Source organism: Panthera pardus, unplaced genomic scaffold (genome assembly GCF_024362965.1).
Source record: "Panthera pardus isolate Hobbes unplaced genomic scaffold, ASM2436296v1 HiC_scaffold_12, whole genome shotgun sequence".
In the NCBI taxonomy this organism is placed as follows: Eukaryota; Metazoa; Chordata; class Mammalia; order Carnivora; family Felidae; genus Panthera; species Panthera pardus.
The window spans coordinates 58,840,714-58,859,905 of record NW_026526677.1 but is presented as its reverse complement, the minus strand read 5'-3'; the positions used below and the strand labels follow the sequence as shown (position 1 = coordinate 58,859,905).

General features: G+C 55.8%; 2 protein-coding genes across 7 annotated transcripts in view; both read left to right on the top strand.

The window, feature by feature from the left end:
- Window positions 1–19,192, top strand: part of KLHL35 (kelch like family member 35) — a 140,203-nt gene that overhangs the window by 34,020 nt on the left and 86,991 nt on the right. The window lies entirely within an intron of this gene.
- GDPD5 (glycerophosphodiester phosphodiesterase domain containing 5) overlaps window positions 5,263–19,192 on the top strand; it is an 87,305-nt gene continuing 73,375 nt past the window's right edge. For 3 of the 6 annotated variants that reach the window (XM_019449856.2, XM_019449849.2, XM_019449850.2), the window contains exon 1: window positions 5,263–6,093. The gene's annotated coding sequence lies outside the window, so the exon portion shown is untranslated. The remainder of the gene's footprint in view (window positions 6,094–19,192) is intronic. The other 3 variants (XM_019449854.2, XM_019449853.2, XM_019449855.2) reach the window with 3 other exon arrangements.

Sequence of the window (19,192 nt, the reverse complement as noted above, 5' to 3'; positions counted from 1 at the left end):
GTAGCTTGTCTCTTTCCCCCTAAATGTCCTTGACCCCCCACGCCCACCCCTGGAGCCCAGGTTCAGAACCTTACCTTTCCTTGTCCTCTGGATTCTCAAAACAGGCCCGAGCTGCCCTCTCTGCCTCAGTCTTCTCCAAAGACTGACCGGAACAAGCTCTGAAAAGCAGATCTGACATCGTCTCCTGCTTAAACTCTCCCCAGACTCCCCTCTGCTGGCAGCACAGAAACCAAACTCTGTGACAAAGACCTGAGGGACAGGGCCTCCTGCCTACCTCTTCAGGCACAGGCTTTCTCGACCTTCCCGCCTTGGTACCATGGAACCGAGTAGATCTCCTCCCACCCCCCACACACACACCATGCTGCCTCAGGCCTGGCTGACCAAGCGCTTTAGTCCTTACCACCTTTGAGGGGCCATTTTCGTCTCCATTTTACTCACGAGGAAACTGAGGCAGAGAGAAGGGAGGTGACTAGGCCAGGATGCGCCTCTGGCTCCCCAGCCCAAACATCACGCCCCAAGCGTCCCACATCCTACTTTGTCTCCAGGTCAGGTAAGTGACTTTGCTGCCTTTCCAACACCCCCATCCACTCCCCACTCAACACAAACTCTTACCCCGTCCCACCATCCTTCAGGGCCGGCCAGGGTTCAGATGCTCTTCCTGCCCAGATGCCCAGACCCCCTCAGGGCCCCTCCCTGACCTCCTCTGGCAACAAATCAGGCCATACACTTGCCTTGGGTATGCCGGGGCGGTGGGGGGGGGGGGGATGTGGCCCCAGCCCCTGCAGTCCCACTATGTATTGACTGATGCCACTAGAGGCACCGAGGGCTGGGGAGGGGGAGGGGGAGGGGGCCTGCAGTTCCTGGGTGGGAGGAGGGAGGCTGGATCCCTTCCTCCTTGTTAAAGTTCTGGTGCCTCCAAGTAAAAGCCCAAAGTCAAAACCTTGCCTAATATGGCCTCTGCCCGCCCCTCCAGCTCTACCTTATTTATCACTCGCAGTGGGCTTACCATGCGCCAACATTACCCTAAACTCTTAGAAAATGGACTTCATTTAATCCTTATAAATAATACCCCGTGAGATAGGTACTGGTAGTATCCACACTTTATAGAGGAGACAGGCACAGGGCCATGACAGAGCTCGTAAAGGCAGAGCCAGTATGTGAACCCAGGCCGTGTGGGTTCAGAGTCTGTGCTCTAGCTGTGCCATTGTGTGTCCTCAAGCTCTCCCTCCCCTCATCATTGCCCTTCCCTCAAACACACCACAGTTCTCACCTGTCACCTGCCTGTTCCCACTTCTGGGCCTTTGTACTCTGGGTTCCATCTGCCTAGACTTCTCTCCTTATCTGACAACTTCCACTTAGCCTTAGATAGCCAACTCAAATGTCATCTTTCTGCGAAACTGCCCTTGACCCCGCCCTGCCCCCTCCCCCTTGCCAAAGCAGGCACCCTCCTCTGTGTTCACAGAGCACTCTGTACATATAGCCGCTGCACACAGCCCTGGGACTGGAGTGCCTTGATGTCAAGGGCTGTCTCCTCCCCAGTAGTCCCATCCCTGGATGCCCAATGTGTAGTCTAGGACTTCATCCAGCTCAGGAATTATTGGTAAATGTGGGATGGGCTAGGGGTACAGACAAGACTCCATCCCTTGCCCTCTAAAAACTGACCCACAAGTAGCCCAAGAGCCAAGGGGATCAGTGTCCCCAGAAAGGCACAAAAAGCTTGCATTGTCAGCTGCTTCGATGGACAATGCTGTGCTTCCCACCTGGAGGGTCGGGCAGGCTTCTCAGAGGGTCCTTGAAGCCGGGGGGAGGGGGGGCATGCGGGCAGCACGAGTTGGGGATGGATTCCAGGCTGGAGAGGCAGACAGGTAGGAAAGCAGCACATACTGTGAGCTCAGTTGAGCCCATCAGCCCCACCAGCAGGAGGTTAGTGCAGAAGCTGCCTCGTTCTCCCTGCTGTCCCCTGCAGGCACCTAGCACAGTGCCTGCACATCATGGGTGCACCCTAATGATTTGTTGGAAGCAGATCTCGCAGGGCATGCAGCCTTATACAATTTGGAGTTCCTGTTTAAGGAAAAGAATGCAGGGGCACCTAGGTGGTTCAGTCGGTTAAGCATCCTACTTCGGCTCAGGTCGTGATCTCACGGGTCACAGGTTCGAGCCCTGCGTCGGGCCCTGTGCTGTCATCCCAGAGCTTGGATCCTGCTTTGGATTCTGTGTCTCCCTCTCTCTGGCCCTCCCCCCTCTCAAAAATAAACATAAAAAAGAAAAAGAAAAGGAATGCAAAATTCCCACTGTACATGGAGGCACAAAAGTGAATATTTGCCACAAGAATAAAAAGGAACCGTGTGACAGAGCTGAAGCTGCAACAGGCCCACTGTTAATCCTCCTCTGGTCATATAAGGAGGATATGACCTCCTCTGGTCATATAAGGAGGATATAAGGAGGATGCCAGGCTCTGGGAGGGTGGGCACGAGACCGACAAGTTCAGCCTTCTCTGTCAGCCCCAGAGGCCGAGGTTCAGAGCCTTCCCCTGAGCCCTCGGTCACCCTCCCAGGCAAACTGCCATGACCATGAATCTGTCACACTTTGTGGGCCTCTCTGGTGGCAAAAAGGCTGGATTCTCCCAGGTCGGGAGACTTCCTCCCCGCCTCCCCCCACCCCCCAGCCCCGGGGAGGGTAGCCAGAGGGCGAATGTGGGTGTCTGAGAACTATTTGCTGGTCACCTCCTGGTGACCTTGGGCGCTCTTCCCCCAGGCCTCAGAGGTGATGGGGGTCTGTTCTGAAAGCCTCCTTTTCATTCTGGCATTCTGCTCATCTGAACCGCCTAGGAGGCTCTCAGCAGGGGCGGCCAGAGAACTGCTCTCTGAGAGCCTCATTCATTGCTCTATGTTGAGGTCTTACAAGGCCCGGCTCTACGCTCCGTGGGGTGCTGGTGGGTGGGGGCGCACTGCCACAGACATGCTCCCACAGCCCAGTGGGGCCAGCTAGACGCCAAATACATAATTACAGAGCCTTCAAGCCAAGAGATCTCGTACCGAAGGCAGACTTCCTGGGAGAGTCCAGGAAGGCTTCTCAGTGAGGAGACACTTGATTTGCGAGATGGAACATTCATTCAACGGTTACTCACTGAGCACCTGCTATGTGCTGGGCTCTGAAGATATAGCAGAAAAGAGGGCAGAGGAAACTGCATATGTAAAGGCATGGAGTCTGAAAGAACACTCCTGGGGACCCCTGGTCTATTCTGGAGGGTTAGGCAAGGCTTCCCTGAGGGAGTAAAAGGCAGGCTCAGGCCAGAAGTAGGGGGTAGCTAGATTAGGAGGGAACCTCAGGGAATGGACAGTGCTCTGGGCAGAGAGGCCAGCCTGGGCAAAACCGTGGAGGTTAGGGAGGACATTCTTTTGTTGAAGACAAGTTCAGAGTGGTTGGACAGCTCCCAGGGAAGGAACAACAGAACTGATGGGAAGAGAAGAGCATGATAGAGCCAGACAGGAGGGAGTTCAGACTTTATTCTGAGGACCAAGAACTCTGTTGGGGTCTTGCTCATGACCCTGAACCCAGTAGGGTTATTCTGAGGCCCCAGCCTGGACTCACTGGTTGTCAGAGGGGTGGCCTGGAATGCCAATGCAAGAGAGGGTGCTCCCCTGGACTTCAGCCTCAAGCTCACCCTCTTCCTTGTTCTTCCAACCAGACCCTAAGGCTGCTGCACTCTCAAGAGGGGATGGGCCAGAGCCTCAGGGTCCAGACCTCATTGAAGACTCCAACCTTCACTGTGCAGGCCCATGGCATTTGCCTCCTGTGGCTTTTAACTGTTTTCGTGCTACCTGGTTTCCCTACAAAGCTCTCTTTCCCCTATCAATGCCTGGCTTAAAAACTGCCAGGAATACCCTTCCCTCCATTTTTTGAAGTCTGGTGCCTGCCAGTCCCCGCCAAGTAGCAGCATCTTTATTTCCCTTTTACAGATGAGGAACCAGAGGCTCAGCAAGGTCAAGGACCCTGGTCACAGCTACACAGCTATGCCCTAGAAAGCGATAGTGATGAGTGGATAAAATCCTGTGCCAGCTATATGATCTTGAGAATATCACTTGGCCTCTCTGTGCTTTGGTGTCATCAGGGAAATGGGGCACCTATTGTGTGAGGCTTACTGAAAAGCCTTACTGTGCAGCCGCCATTCCTTTGCTCCCCAGGCCAATTAGTGACTTTTACATGACCCAGCAGCACATCAACACTCATTCATTCATACATCAAAACCCTCTAACGTCTGCCCTGTGCCCTGCCCTGTGCAGTTGGCGGGGGACTCTTGGAAATAATCAGATAATCAGACACAGCTTCCCCCGACCCAAGGCGCTGGGGGAGGGGAGGGCAGGGAGCCGAGGGCAGATGCTGCCTTACTCGAGGGGAGGGAGAGAGAGAAAGAGACAGAGAGATTGAGAGAGAGAGAGATGGAGAGAGAGAGGGATTGAGAGAGAGGGAGTGCGTGTGTGTGATCCTCACACACTGCTCTTGATTTAGTGTATCTAAAACTGGCAAGGACGCTCCTCCTCGAAGATGGGCGCTGGGAAGGGGGAAATGTTGAAGGAAGGAAGGAAAGAAAGAAGGGAGGGAGGGAGGATGGAAGGGAGGAAGGAAGGAAGGACGATAGGTAGGTAGGTAGATACGATCTTTATTTTCAAAAACATTTTTCACCGCTTCGTGAAATCTGAATGTTTCACAGCTTCCAACGCTCACCTCCGCGCGCTGAGCCCTTGAACTGGGGAAGGGGGAAGAGTACTGTGGAGGCGGTGTCCCACCACCCCGGAGAGCTCCCCCTTCCCTGGGGACTCCGCTATCCCCGAATACCCTACCTCACCTCCACCCTGCTTCTTTTCCTACCTCCTGACCCCCCACTCCCCAACACACGGCAGCCTCCGCGCCCCCATCCCACACACAGCAGTCATCACCTCTCCCTCCATCTGGGTCCCCAGGCGACTCTGTACCCCGTTCCACTCTTTAAAACCCCCCACCCCTCCATTGTCCTCTCCCCAGCCGCAAAGTCTCCACTGTCTGCCCCGCCCTCTTCGGGGTAGAGTACACGTTCCGCAGAGCTCCGCTCTTTTCCCATCTTCCCATTGGCTCCCGCTGTCCGACTGAGCGGGGCCGGAGGAGGGTCTCTGGGGCGCGCCCCGCCCCTTGCCAAAGGCCCGGCGGGGGCGTGGCCTCGCCTGACCCCGCCCCACTCGGACGGAGCCGCGCCAGCTGGCGCTCTGGCGCTGGGCGGCGCTGCCTCGGCTGGGCTCGGCTCCGGCTCCGGCTCCGGCTGCAGCTCTTGTGGGGGTGGGCGGCGGGGATGACAGCAGCGGGGGTGGCTGCGGCTGCCGCGCAGGGCTGAGCGAGCCGCGAGCGAGCCGGGGAAGAGGAGGAAGTGGAGCCGCGGCCCCGAGCTCCGGAGTCAGCCGACGCGCCGAGGTCCGCCCCATTTTGCAGAGCGAGCCGAGTCCGGACCTGGGAAGACTTCTCCGCCGGGCTTCGGCCGCCGCGGCTCTGCGCGTCCTCGCCTGCGCCCTGCCCCGCCTGCCCCAGCCCGGGGTTCTGTGCCGGGACGCTCCCAGCCCCGCGATCCGGGGCGTCGTGGCTGGGACGCCCTGAGGGACGCCCTGAGCTCCCGACCCGATCCAGTGCCCTGGGGCGGGAAGCCCCTGGCCCACCATACTGGTCTATGGTTGCGGGCTTGTACCCTGCCTTTCTGTAGTGTGTGTCGGAGCCCCCGGACCCGGGTTAAGGCGGGTGCCCACAGCCTCCCGACCGAGTGCAACGGAGCCCAGAAGCCCCCAGACTCTGGCTCCCGAGACCCAAACCTTCAGCTGCCTTCCGCCCGGTGCTTCGGACTTGGGACCGTGCGAACGCCCAGAAAACCCCGGCCGGGTCCAAGCACCCCGTGAGGGGTCCCAAGCCTGCTGGGCAGTTGGACTGAGCCGGACCGAGCTGGTGCTGCGAGCCGAAGCCGTCACCTTTCTGCCGCCCCAGGCGAGGGCTCAGCGTTTGCCCCGAAGAAGGGATCACAGGCCACCCCACCACCACCACCCCTGCCCGGCGGCCGGCGAGAGCCGAGAGCTGCAGGTGAGAGAGCCCCGGATGCCAGGCAAGGGCGGCCTTCGACCCCTACCGGGCAGCGCGGGGCCAGCTGCGGGCGTGTACCGGGCACTAGCTGGGGCTGGAGCTAGGAGAGGGCGCCTGGAAGGGAGAAAACGGGCACTTATTGAGCGCCCATTGTGTGCGGGTCCGCGCCCCACCCTTGCGCAAATGGTCCCTCGTTTAAGGCTCACTACTATTCCATGAGATAAAAGGTGTTGTGCATTGTTATGGGCTCTTACAGATGGGGACGCTGAGGCTCAGCGGGGTTGAGTGACCCTGATGTTTTCACTCCGGGGGATGAGACTGGGTTGGAGGGTTAGGGTGGAGAGGGAAAGAAGTGGAGAACGAAGAAAGGAAGTGGACAGCCGCCAGGCAGGAGGTGGCGGGGAGGGGTCAAAGCAGGGCCACTGGGGCATCCAAGAGCTGATCCTGAGGCTGGGGAGGTGGCTTCCTCTGGCCGCCTTCCCTCCCACTCCACGGCCAGGTCACGTCCCAGGAAAGGTGACCCAGAGTTGAGGGTAGAGATGGGAAGCTTCCCAGTTCCACAGCTTCCCTCCCTGTGGACCCCACACCAGGGAGCAGTGGCCCCTGGCCCCTGTGTGCCAGGCTCTGGGGTCTCTAGGACACCATGGCATCCTGAGATGCTGCTTGCTTGTTGGGAAAACTCACTCTAGAGGTCCCCAAGTCAGAGCCCATCAGAGCTGGAAGAGGTGAGGGCTCTCAGCACTCACCAGCTCCCCTCCTTCACATTAGTAATGGGACACAGGAGGCTGGGGGCCTGGGGGGGGGGGGTGCCAGTTGTCCTAGGGGCTAAAGTAAGTACGTGGTTGAGGCAGCAGTACACTTGAGAAAATCTTCCCAAAGATCTTTCAAGGTATCTGCTCCCTGTTAGCATCTTCTGGGTGGGTGGCTGGGGTTTTCTCACCCCTGATGAGAGGTCAGGGTGACCACTTATGAGGCTGCTTTGAGAGTCTGTGTGGTGGTTGCTGGGGCCCAAGACGAGCCAGTAGTCCCATAGCCTTTGGCCCAGACTGAAGGTCTGACCCCAGCTTCCCCTAGGCAAGGGAACCTGCCAGACACCTCTGGCCCAGAAGGGGAGGGGAGGGGAGGGGCTTGCTTAGGGTCTCTAGGCTGGGGCTGCCAGGGCTAGGGGCACAGTCCCAGGTGTCTGGATTCCCAGGCAGGGGCTCCTTCTGTTGCCCCCTGGGGCCATGCAGAAAGAGGGGTGTTGTGAAAGATAGCTTGGCGTGAGCTCTGTAGGTTCTTGTTCTGAGTGGGGAGGGGGAGGGGACGTGGCCTTGGTCTGAGCCCTGTGGCCTTGGCTGGGAGTAGTTAACCCCTGCTGTGCCCAGCTTCCTGGTGTCTGGGGAAACCCCCTTGGAAAGCCCCTGAGAGGTGGAGGAGGGTGGAGAGGTCAGATGAAGGCTGGAAGCTCAGTCCCTGGGGGTGGAGGGGTTGGGGGGCACCGAAAGAGAGGGTCACAGAGGGGCTTGGCATCCCCCCCCAACTCCCATCCATGGGGATTCAAATTCTCATTATAATCCCTACATCTAAACAAAGCTCCCCTTTGATGAGATAATTTCACACCTGTGATCTCATTTCATGGTGTGGTGGAAAGAACCTGGAACCTGGAGTGTGAGGCAGGATGGGGGTTGGGGGGCCACCTGGGACCTCTCAGATGCATGCATGTCTCCAGGCCTCACCTGTAAAATGGGGTCAAGGCAGGCTGTGTGTTACCTGCTCAGATAATGGGGCCATCACATCTGGCAAACTGTCAAGTGCTAAAGAGATTTCTGTGTTTGCCAGGACTGGGCTTGTTACTAATGGCTGCCATGTGGGGGAAACGGAGGCCCAGAGAGATGAAGCCACTTACTTGCCCAGGGCCTTGGAGTTTAATTCAGGAACTGAGCGTCAATTCATACCAGGTGCTCTGGAAGTTACCCAGATGGAAAAGGCAGTGGGACGACTAGCTCCCAGTTGGGTGGACTAAACAGCGCAGGCAGACAGCTAAGTCAGACCAGGTGGGCTGAATCTGCTCTGCTTCCCGCTGGGCACTTTACTCTGGGCCACATGCACTTTACTCAAGAGCACTGGCTTCCCCGTAAATTGGAATTTCGCTTTTACAAGGTTGTTGTGAGAATTAAATAAGATGCAAATATATAGTGCTTGGCCAGATATCTATTTCCTTCTCTATAAAGAAAGAAAGCTTGAATTTTGACCAGGAAAATTCTCAGATCTGCCTTAGATTAGAAGGTAGGCTACCGTTGCAGGCTCACAGACTGGGGTTTGCTCAGCTGGGACTCCTGTATGGGTCATGCTCCCCTGGCTGCTTCCCTGTTCCACAGCCCTCCGGAATCTGCTTCGAGACCCTGGCTAGGGGCTCCGGATTCTGACCTCCCACCCCCACCCCAGGGCTGTTGGCTTCTGGGGTTGGGAGGAGCTGGTGTTCATTCCCCCTGGCCCCTTGTCTGGCCTTCCTAGGCACAAAGGTGCAGTGAATAATTTATGGCTCCCCTCATGAAATGGGAGGCAGGCTCAGGGAAATTGCTCTGTGCTCAGCTGAACCTCTGAATCCTACAGAGCAGGTGGGTGGTTCCTATCAGTGCTATTAGACTTAGTCTTGGATATGGAGGGAGGGGACAGCATGGGAAGCAAGTGACCTATCATCAACCATGGCTCTTTTCCTGTTGGGGGTGGGAGCAACATAGACCTGCAGGAAACAATGAAAAGCAAGCTAGGTGTGCTAGGATCCAGTCGTGGGCCTGTGATTCCAAATGAGTGCTAGGGGCTGGCAGGGAGAGGCTTTGAGGCTGGAGTAACCCAGAAGGCTTCAGAAGGCTCTGTGGGCTGGGACAAGAGGCAGTTTGCTATAGTGAGTAGGGGTCTTGACATCAGTTCAAAATTGAATCCTGGCTGTGCCACCTACTGTGAGACAGCGAGTGAGACACCATCCTGCCAGGCTTCTGTTTCGTCCTCGGTAAAATCAGAGACCAGAGACGTTATGGGTGACTGTGAGGTCATATATGTAAAGCACATGGTGTGATGGGTACTTGGTAGAAGGGTGCTTCATCGTGAACATGAAGCATGGGGTGGGCTAGTAGCAGGGTGGATGGGATGGTGTAGAAGGCAGAGAGGTGGGGAGAACTCTGGAGTAGTAATACTGGGGTTTGTGGGGTCAGTGAGGCATGTGGGAAAAAAAGGGATGGGTGGCCAGATGGTACAAGGCCTTGAATGCCCGACAAACTTCACACTTCAGAAAGCATATGGAGTCCTCACTGAGAACCCTCTGTGGCTCTTTCTTGACTGTAAAAGGCAGACCAGGCCCCTTTGTTGTGCATTCCAGGCCTTGCCCACCGCAGCCACTGCACAGACCTCTGGCTTGTTGTTTCTCACAGTCTCCCGAACCGGTTACGTGCTGCCCTCTGCTTATGGGGTTCCTCTCAGCATCCCGACCTCCCTGCTTCTCTGCTCACCTCCCCGTTTGTGTAGGCCTAACTCAGGTCACAAATTCCCCCCAGAAACATTCCTGGATTACCTAACCCTCCGGTCACATCTCCTCTGAATTTGTAACACTTCACAGTAATAGTAATAAATAATACCTACCGTGGCATCACATTTTACAGTCCGTGAAATGTGCCTGCATACGCACTTAATAACGCTATGCTGGTAATATGAACAGTAGCTAATGCCCTTGAGTACTTCTGAACCGCTGTGCCAAGTACTTTGTAGATACTCTCATTCACAACTCTGGGAAGTAGCTCCTGTTATCACCCAGAAACTGGGGCTCAGAGAGGTACGTCGTGGTCTTGTTCAAGGTCTCAAGGTCGCACAGCTAGACAGTGGGGAGTGAGGAATCAAGCTCCTATCAGTGGCTGAACAGGCCGCCTGTCTCCTCCGCTCTACCTGAGTACCTCAAGAGCATACTTTGCATATAAAAAGCCTGGAAAGAAACTTTCTTCTCAAAGCTAAGGAAGGACCAGGTATCCAGACCCTGGCTATGCGACTTGAGGTGAATCAGCCCCCCTTCGGTGGTCCTGTTTTCCCGTCTGTAGTGAGTGGGGTGGTGTCCGAGCCCCCGGAGCCGCAGCCTTCTGCAGTGTCCTCTGTGACTCTAGAAGGTGGAGGAGGAGACCACAGTAATCAGGGCCAGAGGATGTGGTATGACGGGCAGCTGTGATTTTTGGCCTGGCCACCGTCTGGGCCAGCAGGCTCTGTAGTTAGCTGCTGCCTCCACTGAAGGGGGTGGCGGCCTGAGCTGCTGGCAGCATGGTCATTAGCTGGGCAGAGAAGACCCTGTGATTGGGAGCCGACCGGGCCAGGCCAGGTTGGCAGGGCTGGGGCCCGGCTGGCCCAGCCACAGTGGGGTCATTGGCAGGGCACCTCCTTCTCTCCTTCCTTCGCAGCCTCCCAGGTGGTGGCAAGTCCTCACTGGGCACCAGAACTTTGTAGGCCGAGGCCGGCCCTTCTTCCTGTTGTGGTGGTCATGGGGGTAGAGCAGTGAGGATTCTAGCCACGCCTGAAGATGCCTCCTCCTAGAAGCTTCCACGACTCCTCCCAAGCAGGCAGAATCTAAGCCTCCTTCTGGGCAGATCCGCACGCTCACTCGCTGACTGTGGTCTGTGGAGAGGGGTTGTGTGGGCCTGCTTCCCTCGCCAGCCTGTCAGAACTAGATTCTCGGCCACCCCGGTCCTCCCCTCCTGACCGAGTGCCTGGCACAAAGCAGCATTCCCCTGGTTGGCAGTTCAAGCTGCCCCTTGGGCAAGCCGCTCAACCTTTGTACCTCTGCGTCCTTCCCTGTAACGTGGGGCTGATAATAATAGTGTTGTGGGGATTCAGTGAGATGAGAGGGGTGAGGTGCCCGGCCAGACCCGGCACACAGGCAGGTACTCTGTCGGCCTGAGACCACTTGCCTGTCCCCTCGGCAGCCCCGTGAGGGAGTGGCTCGGGAAGAAGCTGATTAAAGGGTCCAGCCAGTGGTGCCAGGCGGGAGGGTGTGCCAGGTGGCGGGGGACTTGCCGGAGGAGGACACTTTGCTGCCTGAGGAGGACTCTGTCAGAGAGCTGAGATTCCCACACCTTCCCAGGGAGCAGGCAGCTGTCAGACACGGAAGGCTCGGAGCTAAGTTCCGGGCATGGGGCAGCACCAGGGTATCTGGGGACCTGATTCTTCTCAGGCTCCAGCAGCAGGAATGGCCCAATTGGGAGGGGCCGTCTGAGTCCAGGTAGGAGATGCCCGGCAGAGAGTGAGTCCTTCTTAAAGGGAAGCAGTGTTCATTTGGTCTCTCTGTTTTCCTGTCTCTCTGTCTGGTTGTCCATGTGTATGTTTCTCTCTCAATCTCGTACAGACACATGCGAAATGTAGTTTGAGGGGCGCCTGGTGGCTCAGTTGGTTGAGCGCCCAACTGTTAATTTTGGCTCAGGTCATGATCTCATGGTTCGTGAGGTTGCGTCCCAAGTTGGGCTCTGCACTGACACCGTGGAGCCTGCTCAGGATTCTCTCTCTCTCTCTCTCTCTCTCTCTCTCTCTCTCTCTCTCTCTCTCTCCCCCCGCCTCTCTCTTTCCCCTCTCCGTCTCTCCCCCTCCCTCTCTCCATTTCTCTCCCTCCCCCTCCCCCCTCTCTCTGCCTCCCTCTCTCCCTCTGTCTCCCTCCCTCTCTCTCCCTCCCCCTTCACCCTCTCCCATTCTCTCACTCTCAAAATAAATAAATATTTTCAAACAAATAAACAAAAAAACCCAAAATGTAGTTTGATTGGAGATTTTGGTCTATGGCGGGGAAAACAGACATTAAACAAGTAAGCACACAGATACAAAACTTCCAGATTGTGAAGAGTGACCTCCTGGGGTGGGGCCAGTCCCATCAACGTTTAGGGATGGTGATATAGAGTCATGCTGAGACCACAGCCGAGTGCACATACTTATTAGACATGTGACTTGGGCAAGTGATTTAATCTCTCTGGGCCACAGTTTCCCCGTCTGTAAAATGGTGACAATTACAGCATCTGGTGCATAAGGTTGTAGTGAGGAGTAAATGAATTATACATGCAAAGCACTCAGAAAATACCTAGCACACAATAAGCACTCGATGCATGCCAGCTGTCATTAGCTCTGTCTCCAGCACCTAGCACGGAGTTTGGCAGAGATCCGGTGCTCAGGAAGGGCCTATGGAATGAGTCCCAGGCTAAGGGCAGCTGCTTCGTGTAATGAATGGATGGCCTGGTAGGGAGGGGAGGGCTCAGAAGCAGGGACAACACCGCGTGTGACAGAATGTGGCAGGGAAGGCGCGGGGGGGGGGGGGGGGGGCGGGGTTGTCCAGTGCTGGGTGAGGAGGGTGTCAGGAAAGGCTTCCTGCAGGTGGTGTTCCCAGAGCTGAGTGTGAAGATATCATTTAACACACACATGTGCGTCTGCTGGACCCCACAGGTTTCCCTCTTCCCCACCCCCCCCCCCCCCAACCACACGCTGTCTCACCATCTGTGACATTGTGCTGTGAGGGCACGAGGGAGGCAGGTAGGGAGGAAATGTGGGCTGAGGTCTGAGAGTCTCAGCCCTTCCCAGGCCTGGGACCAAATCTCCTAGAGAAAAGAACAACCAGGCCTTGCTCGCACCCAGTAGAGGTGTCTTCCAGCATTGATCCTATAGCTTTTAGGTTTTTAAATAAGTGGACTCGGTTAAAAAAAAAAAAATGCCGTGAAGAATTTGTCTCATCCTCGCACCCAGGAGGCTCCAAGAGAAAGTTTTCTTCCACTGACAAGAGCCAGGATCCCCAAGTATCTTGAAGGAGTTTGCCTCTGAGACACCCTGAAGTCAGAGATCCCTTGCTGCCTGCACTTGTGGTTGGCTGTGGGGCCTTGGGGACGTGACCTCATCCGTTGTGTTTTGCCCATTTTTGTGTCCCTCTTGTAAAATAGACTCAGAGTAATAAACCTTTCTCCCAGAGGCGGGTAGGGAGCCCTTAGGGTAGAAGACGCTCTAGTGGGCACATCTGGGCCCATGACTCTCAAATTTTTCTGCACACTAGAATCGTTAGGGAACTTTTCTTTTTTAATTTTTTTTTTATAATTTTTTTAACATTCATTTTTGGGAGACAGAGAGAGAAAGCATGAGTGGGGAAGGGGCAGAGGGAGGGAGACACAGAATCCGAAGCAGGCTCCAGGCTCTGAGCTGTCAGCACAGGGCCCGATGTGGGGCTCGAACCCACAAACTGTGAGATCATGACCTGAGCCGAAGTCAGACGCTCACCCTACTGAACCACCCAGGCGCCCCTTAATTTTTTTTTTTTAACATTTATTTATTTTTGAGACAGAGAGAGACAGAGCATGAATGGGGGAGGGTCAGAGAGAGAGGGAGACCCAGAATCCGAAACAGGCTCCGGGCTCTGAGCTGTCAGCACAGAGCCCGACACGGGGCTCGAACTCACGGACCGCGAGATCATGACCTGAGCCAAAGTCGGATGCTCAACCGACTGAGCCACCCAGGCGCCCCAAGAATCGTTAGGGAACTTTTAATAGTCCTGCCTGGGCCGACAACCAAGGCCTCAGCAGTTTTTAAAGCTTCCTAGGTGATGTCAGCTCCCCAGGATTGACAACCACCCACCACCCTCTGTGGGATGCATCTTCAGTGTCCTCAGGATGATACCTGCACAGCCCCATGATAAGGAGCGCATTGCTTCCAGGCTGCTCCCTCCTTTGGGGTACCGCTCTTCCCGGGACCTCCCTGCCTGGAGAAACAGGGGGAGTGGAAAGACTTTGCAGTCTGAGAAGCCTGGGTTCCAACCCTCCTCTGCTGCCTAGCTGGGTGTCTTCTCTGAGCCTCGGTGTCCTCATTTGAAAATAGGAATAGCAATCATCTTTCTCTGAAATGGCTGTGGAGACCACACGAGGCCATGCACAGAAAGCGTCAGCACTGGTGCAGCAGAAGGTCACAGACAGTGGCAGAGCAGGGCTACACCTAGACTCTGGACTCTACCCCCCCCCCCCCCTCCGGTGGTGCTCTTTCCTCCTGCTGCAACCATGGAGACCGGGTCTCTTAGATGGAGGCTGGTATGGGGAGGGATCCACACCCTGTCTTGGAGCCCTTTCCTGCCCCCCTTCTGTAAGAGATAAGATAAGGCAGCAGGCATTTTGTTTTGCTGGGATTTGTTCTAATGGCCAAAGCATCGAGCCCTCCTTCACAATGAAGCTTTGTCTGAATCTGCTTGTTTTTCCAACCTGGACACCCAATGGCACCGCCCGCTTGGGGCCCCGTCCCACCTGGGAGAACGGAAGAATGTCAGAAGATTTTTTTTTTCCCTTCCATCTAGGGGAGGGTATGGGGGAGACATTGAAGGCCTCTGTCTGGCCCTCACCAATAACTGACCCCATTTAAGTCAGCTGCCTCTGTTGGAAGCCAGTTCAATGAAATTATTTCAAGGCAGTTACCAGCATGGGTTTTGCCGGCGGAAAAGCTTGCATTTGAGTCCTGTCTTTGTCACTCCCCGGCAGTATGACCCTGGGTGAGTCATTTCAGCTTTTTGAGCCCCAGTTTTCTCTTCTGTAAAATGCATGAATAGGATGCACTTCATGGGCTGTTGTGAGAAGTAAATGAAGTGCTTAGTGTATAAAGCTTAGTGCCTGCTGTATACACTCAGGAACCGTCATCGATTGTCCTCCATAAGAGCCGAACTCTGCCTCCTGCTCCTTCCTTCCTTCCCTGGTCTGGTCCTGCCCTGGCCTCCAGCCTGCTCCGTGTGCTGGGCCAGGCCCAGGCCGAGACAACGGAGGCCTGTGTATAGAGTAACAGTAACGGCACCCCTGTAAACTGCTCTGCTTTAATCATTTGTTCCATGGTTATTTAGAAGAGATTCCGAGGGCTGTTTGGGGAGAAGGCTGCAGAAAGGGGGTCATTGGTGGTGGTAGTGCTTGATCTCCCCTGCTCTGGCCCAACCAGAGAGAGAGTATCAGCCCAAGATGAACTGCTCCGGCAATAAATAGGGGTGTGGCAAACCAACAAAGGAGTGTGCAGCACCCAGAGCTCACAGCCCCTGGGAGCCATTCAGGCCTAAAGGGGGCTGAAGTTGCAAGGGGAGGAAGTGGTCAGCGATATGGACCAGGGCCGCGGCCTGCAGTAAAGGGAACCGGTCAGCTCGGGAGACCCAGGGGGGAGAAACCTCAACTCTCTCTCTTCCTTCCTCCAGTCTCCCACTGGGGCTTCCCACTGGGTGAACCTACCCAGAATCCCGTGGCACGGAGCCCAAGGCAGTCCACTAAGATCAGCCTTCCGGGCCCCTAGCAGGGCGGGGAGTGGACCCAGAGTGGCAAACAGGACGTATTCCTCACTCCATCGATCAACAGCCGTGGAGTCTGGTAGCCACCCGCCTTAGGATTCAGTTGAAGGATCATCTCTTGTTACTTGGGCATATCCCTTATGAAGGGGGTGTTGGCCCCTACACCAGAGACAAACCAAAGCATTCCAGTGCCTTAGTACCCCTCTGAGATTGGTGCCCAGGCCCCTGCCCACCGAGCCTGCCATTGTGTCCAGTTCCATCCCCACGGGTCCTGAGAGGACCCGGCTCTGAGTTTTCTCCAGCCCGATCACCTGAACGACCTGTGTCTCTGTCCCTCTTTGTCAGGCAGTGTGGGGTAGTGGTTAGAACACAGGCTCCAAAACCAGACTTTCTCCTAAAATCCTGACTCTGCCATAGAGGCGGGGGAACTAGACAATGTGCCCCTAGTCTCTTGGGCCTTGATTTCCTCATCTATGAAATGGGGATAACGGAGAGTACTCAGAGGGTTGTTGGTGATGAGCAAATGAACGAACAAATGTGAAGTACCAGGAATAGTCCCTGGCGAGCAGGGAGCAGCCAGCAAATGACAGCCTTTACCGTGATCACAAATAATATAGTGGGAGCCCAGAACTCACAGTGTGGCTGGACCATCAGTATGGGGCAGGGACTGTCACCACCCTCAGTCTAGACTCTGTTCCAGTGACAAGGAACAGAGTGTCGTGTAGCCTTGCCACACTGCGGACCTTCACCTGTCAGCCATCTGCCCCCCCCCCCCGCCCCCGCCACAGTCCTCTGCTGCAAACCATGTCCTGGGAGGAATGGCTTCTCGTTCTATCAAGCCTCAGTTTCCCCATCTGTGGACTGGGGTAAGTACTCACAGGGCTGGGGCCGTGACATGCAAAGTGCTGAGTGTGGCTGGAGGAGTCAGGCTTCTCCTCCACCCTGTTGCCGCAGAGAAGTCAGGGACCCAAGAGGCCTGCCTTGGTCCACGTCTCATCCCCCAAATCAGGCTGTGGGTAGCTTCCAGAGTGGCCTTGCCAGGGAGAGCCTAATCTGTGGAGTGAGGCAAAGGTTATGGGTAGGTTGGTGTCAGGTGAGCTCAGGTGGCTCTGGGGTAGCCACTTTACATGCTGTCCTTAGAGCTGGGCAGCCAATAGTGGCTCTGACATCAGCCTTTAATACCCAGAATGAGCCACACCACCCGGAGCTCAGGTGGCTCTAGAGAGCCTATGTAGACCAGGTGAGAGGAGTGTGGGGCCAGGCAGGCCTGGGACAGATGATGCAGGGGGTGCTGGGCCAACACTACAAGGCCCTGTGAAGGGGTGCCCGGGTGTGGGATCTGGGGAGAGCGTGAGGTTCCTGCCAAGCAGGGCGCTGGAGGCATGGTCAGATGGAAAATCTGTCGGGGTCCATTGCATGGAAAGCACCCATGAGGCCCCCAGCGATGGTGTCTTGGGGGCAGCTGGGCAGACCTAGAACGCAGAGCCCTTTCTTTGCAGCTGGCCGCCGCTGAGCACTCCCTCGCCTCCCTGACCGGAATGCTGTGCATCACCCGAAACACACCCCTGGGCGTCTGAGGAGGCTCGGGCATAGAGGCCCAAGGTGGGTGTGGCAATGAGGGGAGGTGTGCAGGTTTCCAGGTCAGTCCTGGCTTTGAAGCCCAGCTCTGCCTCTCTTGACCAGAACTTTGAAGACACTGGGCAGGTCACTTAACCTCTCTGAGCCTCAGTTGCTCACCTGTAAAATGAGGGCAGTAGCACTTCCCTTCCAGATCTGTTTCGAAGCGAAAATGACGTGACGGACGAGATCGCATCTTCTGCTTTAGAGGAGACTCCACAGTCATCCTCATCCTGCTGTCTTTGTCCCTTTTTAATGCTGCCTCAGGAAGTTCTTTCTTGTGTTCAACTGAGATCCATTGTGCTGTAACTAGAACCTCCTCCCTGTTGAGGGCTCTGCAGAGGCCCGAGTCCGTGCTCTATACAAATGTGCCCCGTCAGTACCTGCACTGAGGCTGCGTGTTGGTTTTCACCCTGTGGCTTGGGGGCCGAGCTGTCAATGGCCAGCGCCTCCTGACCACCGTGCAGTGGGGGTGGGTGCATCATCCTGACTGTTCACACTACTCTTCCTTTCTGTGCTCAATCCATGTTCCCAAAGGGATGACTCTGGGGCAGTGGAGAGAGCCCTGAGCTGGGCCTAGAAGGCCTGGGTCCTGGTACCCACTTGGCCCGTCTTGCTGTGTGGTCTGAAGCCAGTTAGCAGCCTCTCTGGGCCACAGTGAGGATGTCTGTGCCTGGGGCTCAGCTCTCTCCGGTGAAGATGTATGCGGTTCTGCCTAAAGACCATTTTCCTCCCTCTCCCCGACCTGGGCCCCAGCCAACCCGGGAAGCCAGCAGATTAGGGTCCTGCTGGTGGCCGGTGGTGGTAAGAGCCGAGTCCACTCTCCGACCAGGGCTCCCAAGGGCAGGCAGTGATTTCAAGGTTAGATGGGGGATTTCTGGTGGATGGGGTAAGTACCCTCCTCTTTGGGGATTCTGAGAGCCTGAATCTCTTCCTACCCACCCCGCTGCACTCACCCAGCTAAAGGTCAGTCACGTTTCTTGAGTCCCACCGTGGAGAATATCTTTTCCCACATGAAGTCTGCTTTAATCCCTCATGGTGTGGGGGGAACCCGAGGCTCAGAGAGATGAGGAGACTGGCCCCGAGGCCCCCCAGCCTGTCCGCGGGGAGTGGTGAAGGAGCCTGGAGCTCCTGATTCTGCGGGGCCCCCGTGGCAGAATGTGCCCTCTAGGCCTCATGTGCCCTCTAGGTCCTCGGCAGGGTGGAGCGCAGGGGAGCCAGGTGGTCTGAGCAAGGCTGTTTGCAGCCTGGGATGGGGTTCTGGGAAGAAGTTGGCCAAGGAACGGAGGAGGCAGAGGGGTTAGGAGCCCGGGAGCCCTGAGTTCTGAATGCCCCTGTGAACTTCAGCGTTTGGTTTTACAGAGGAATCAAGACTCATTTCTTGTTGGCTTTGGATACCTAATAGTTTACCTTTATAAAGCACTTTGATATCCACAATGTCACTGAATCCTCATGGCAATCAGTGAGAGGCAGCGTGGGACTCGTCTGGGAGGGCAGGAGAGGGTGAGCTCTGGAATCTGACAAACCCAGGTTTAAATTCCAGCTCCCACCAACTCTCTGCCTTTGAGCAAGTGAGTAACCAGCTGAGCCTCAGTTTGCTTATCTGTGGAAGGGACAGTCATTCCCCACAACAAATAGCAACGGCTGTCTTGCTGGCTGTGCACACTGGGTGAGATAAAGTCTATGACCACTGGCCCAGTGCCTGGTGCAATATAGTAGTTTTCGTGATATTTATCATCAGCCCCACTTTATAGATGGGAAAATGGAGACTCAGAGAAGGAAGGTGATTTGCCTGAGGTCACACGGTGATCTAGCTTGGTCCTCCAGACTTCCTGTGTGTGGCTTTTTCCTCCAGCACTTCCCTTTCTGTCCTCAAGTGACCCGACACCTCGTTTATCCAGTCTTCAACGTGTGATGCTGTCTGCTGCTGTCTGATGAGGCCCTGAGTGTACCCTCCCCCGCCCAAGTGCCTACCAGCACTTGCCTGGCACGCAGCGGGCACTTTAAAAATGTTTGTCCTGTGCATGACTATGTTGATAAGTTTGTGTAAAAATGTGTTTTTCCAGGCAGCCAAGGCTTGTGTCCCTAAAGCTTCCTTCTCCCTCATCCCCTTTAAAAACAACCCTTTCATAGTTTGGGTTGGAAACCTTGTGAAAAGGATTGATCACTTCCTTTCCCTGCACAATGCTGACATGGTTAACCTCT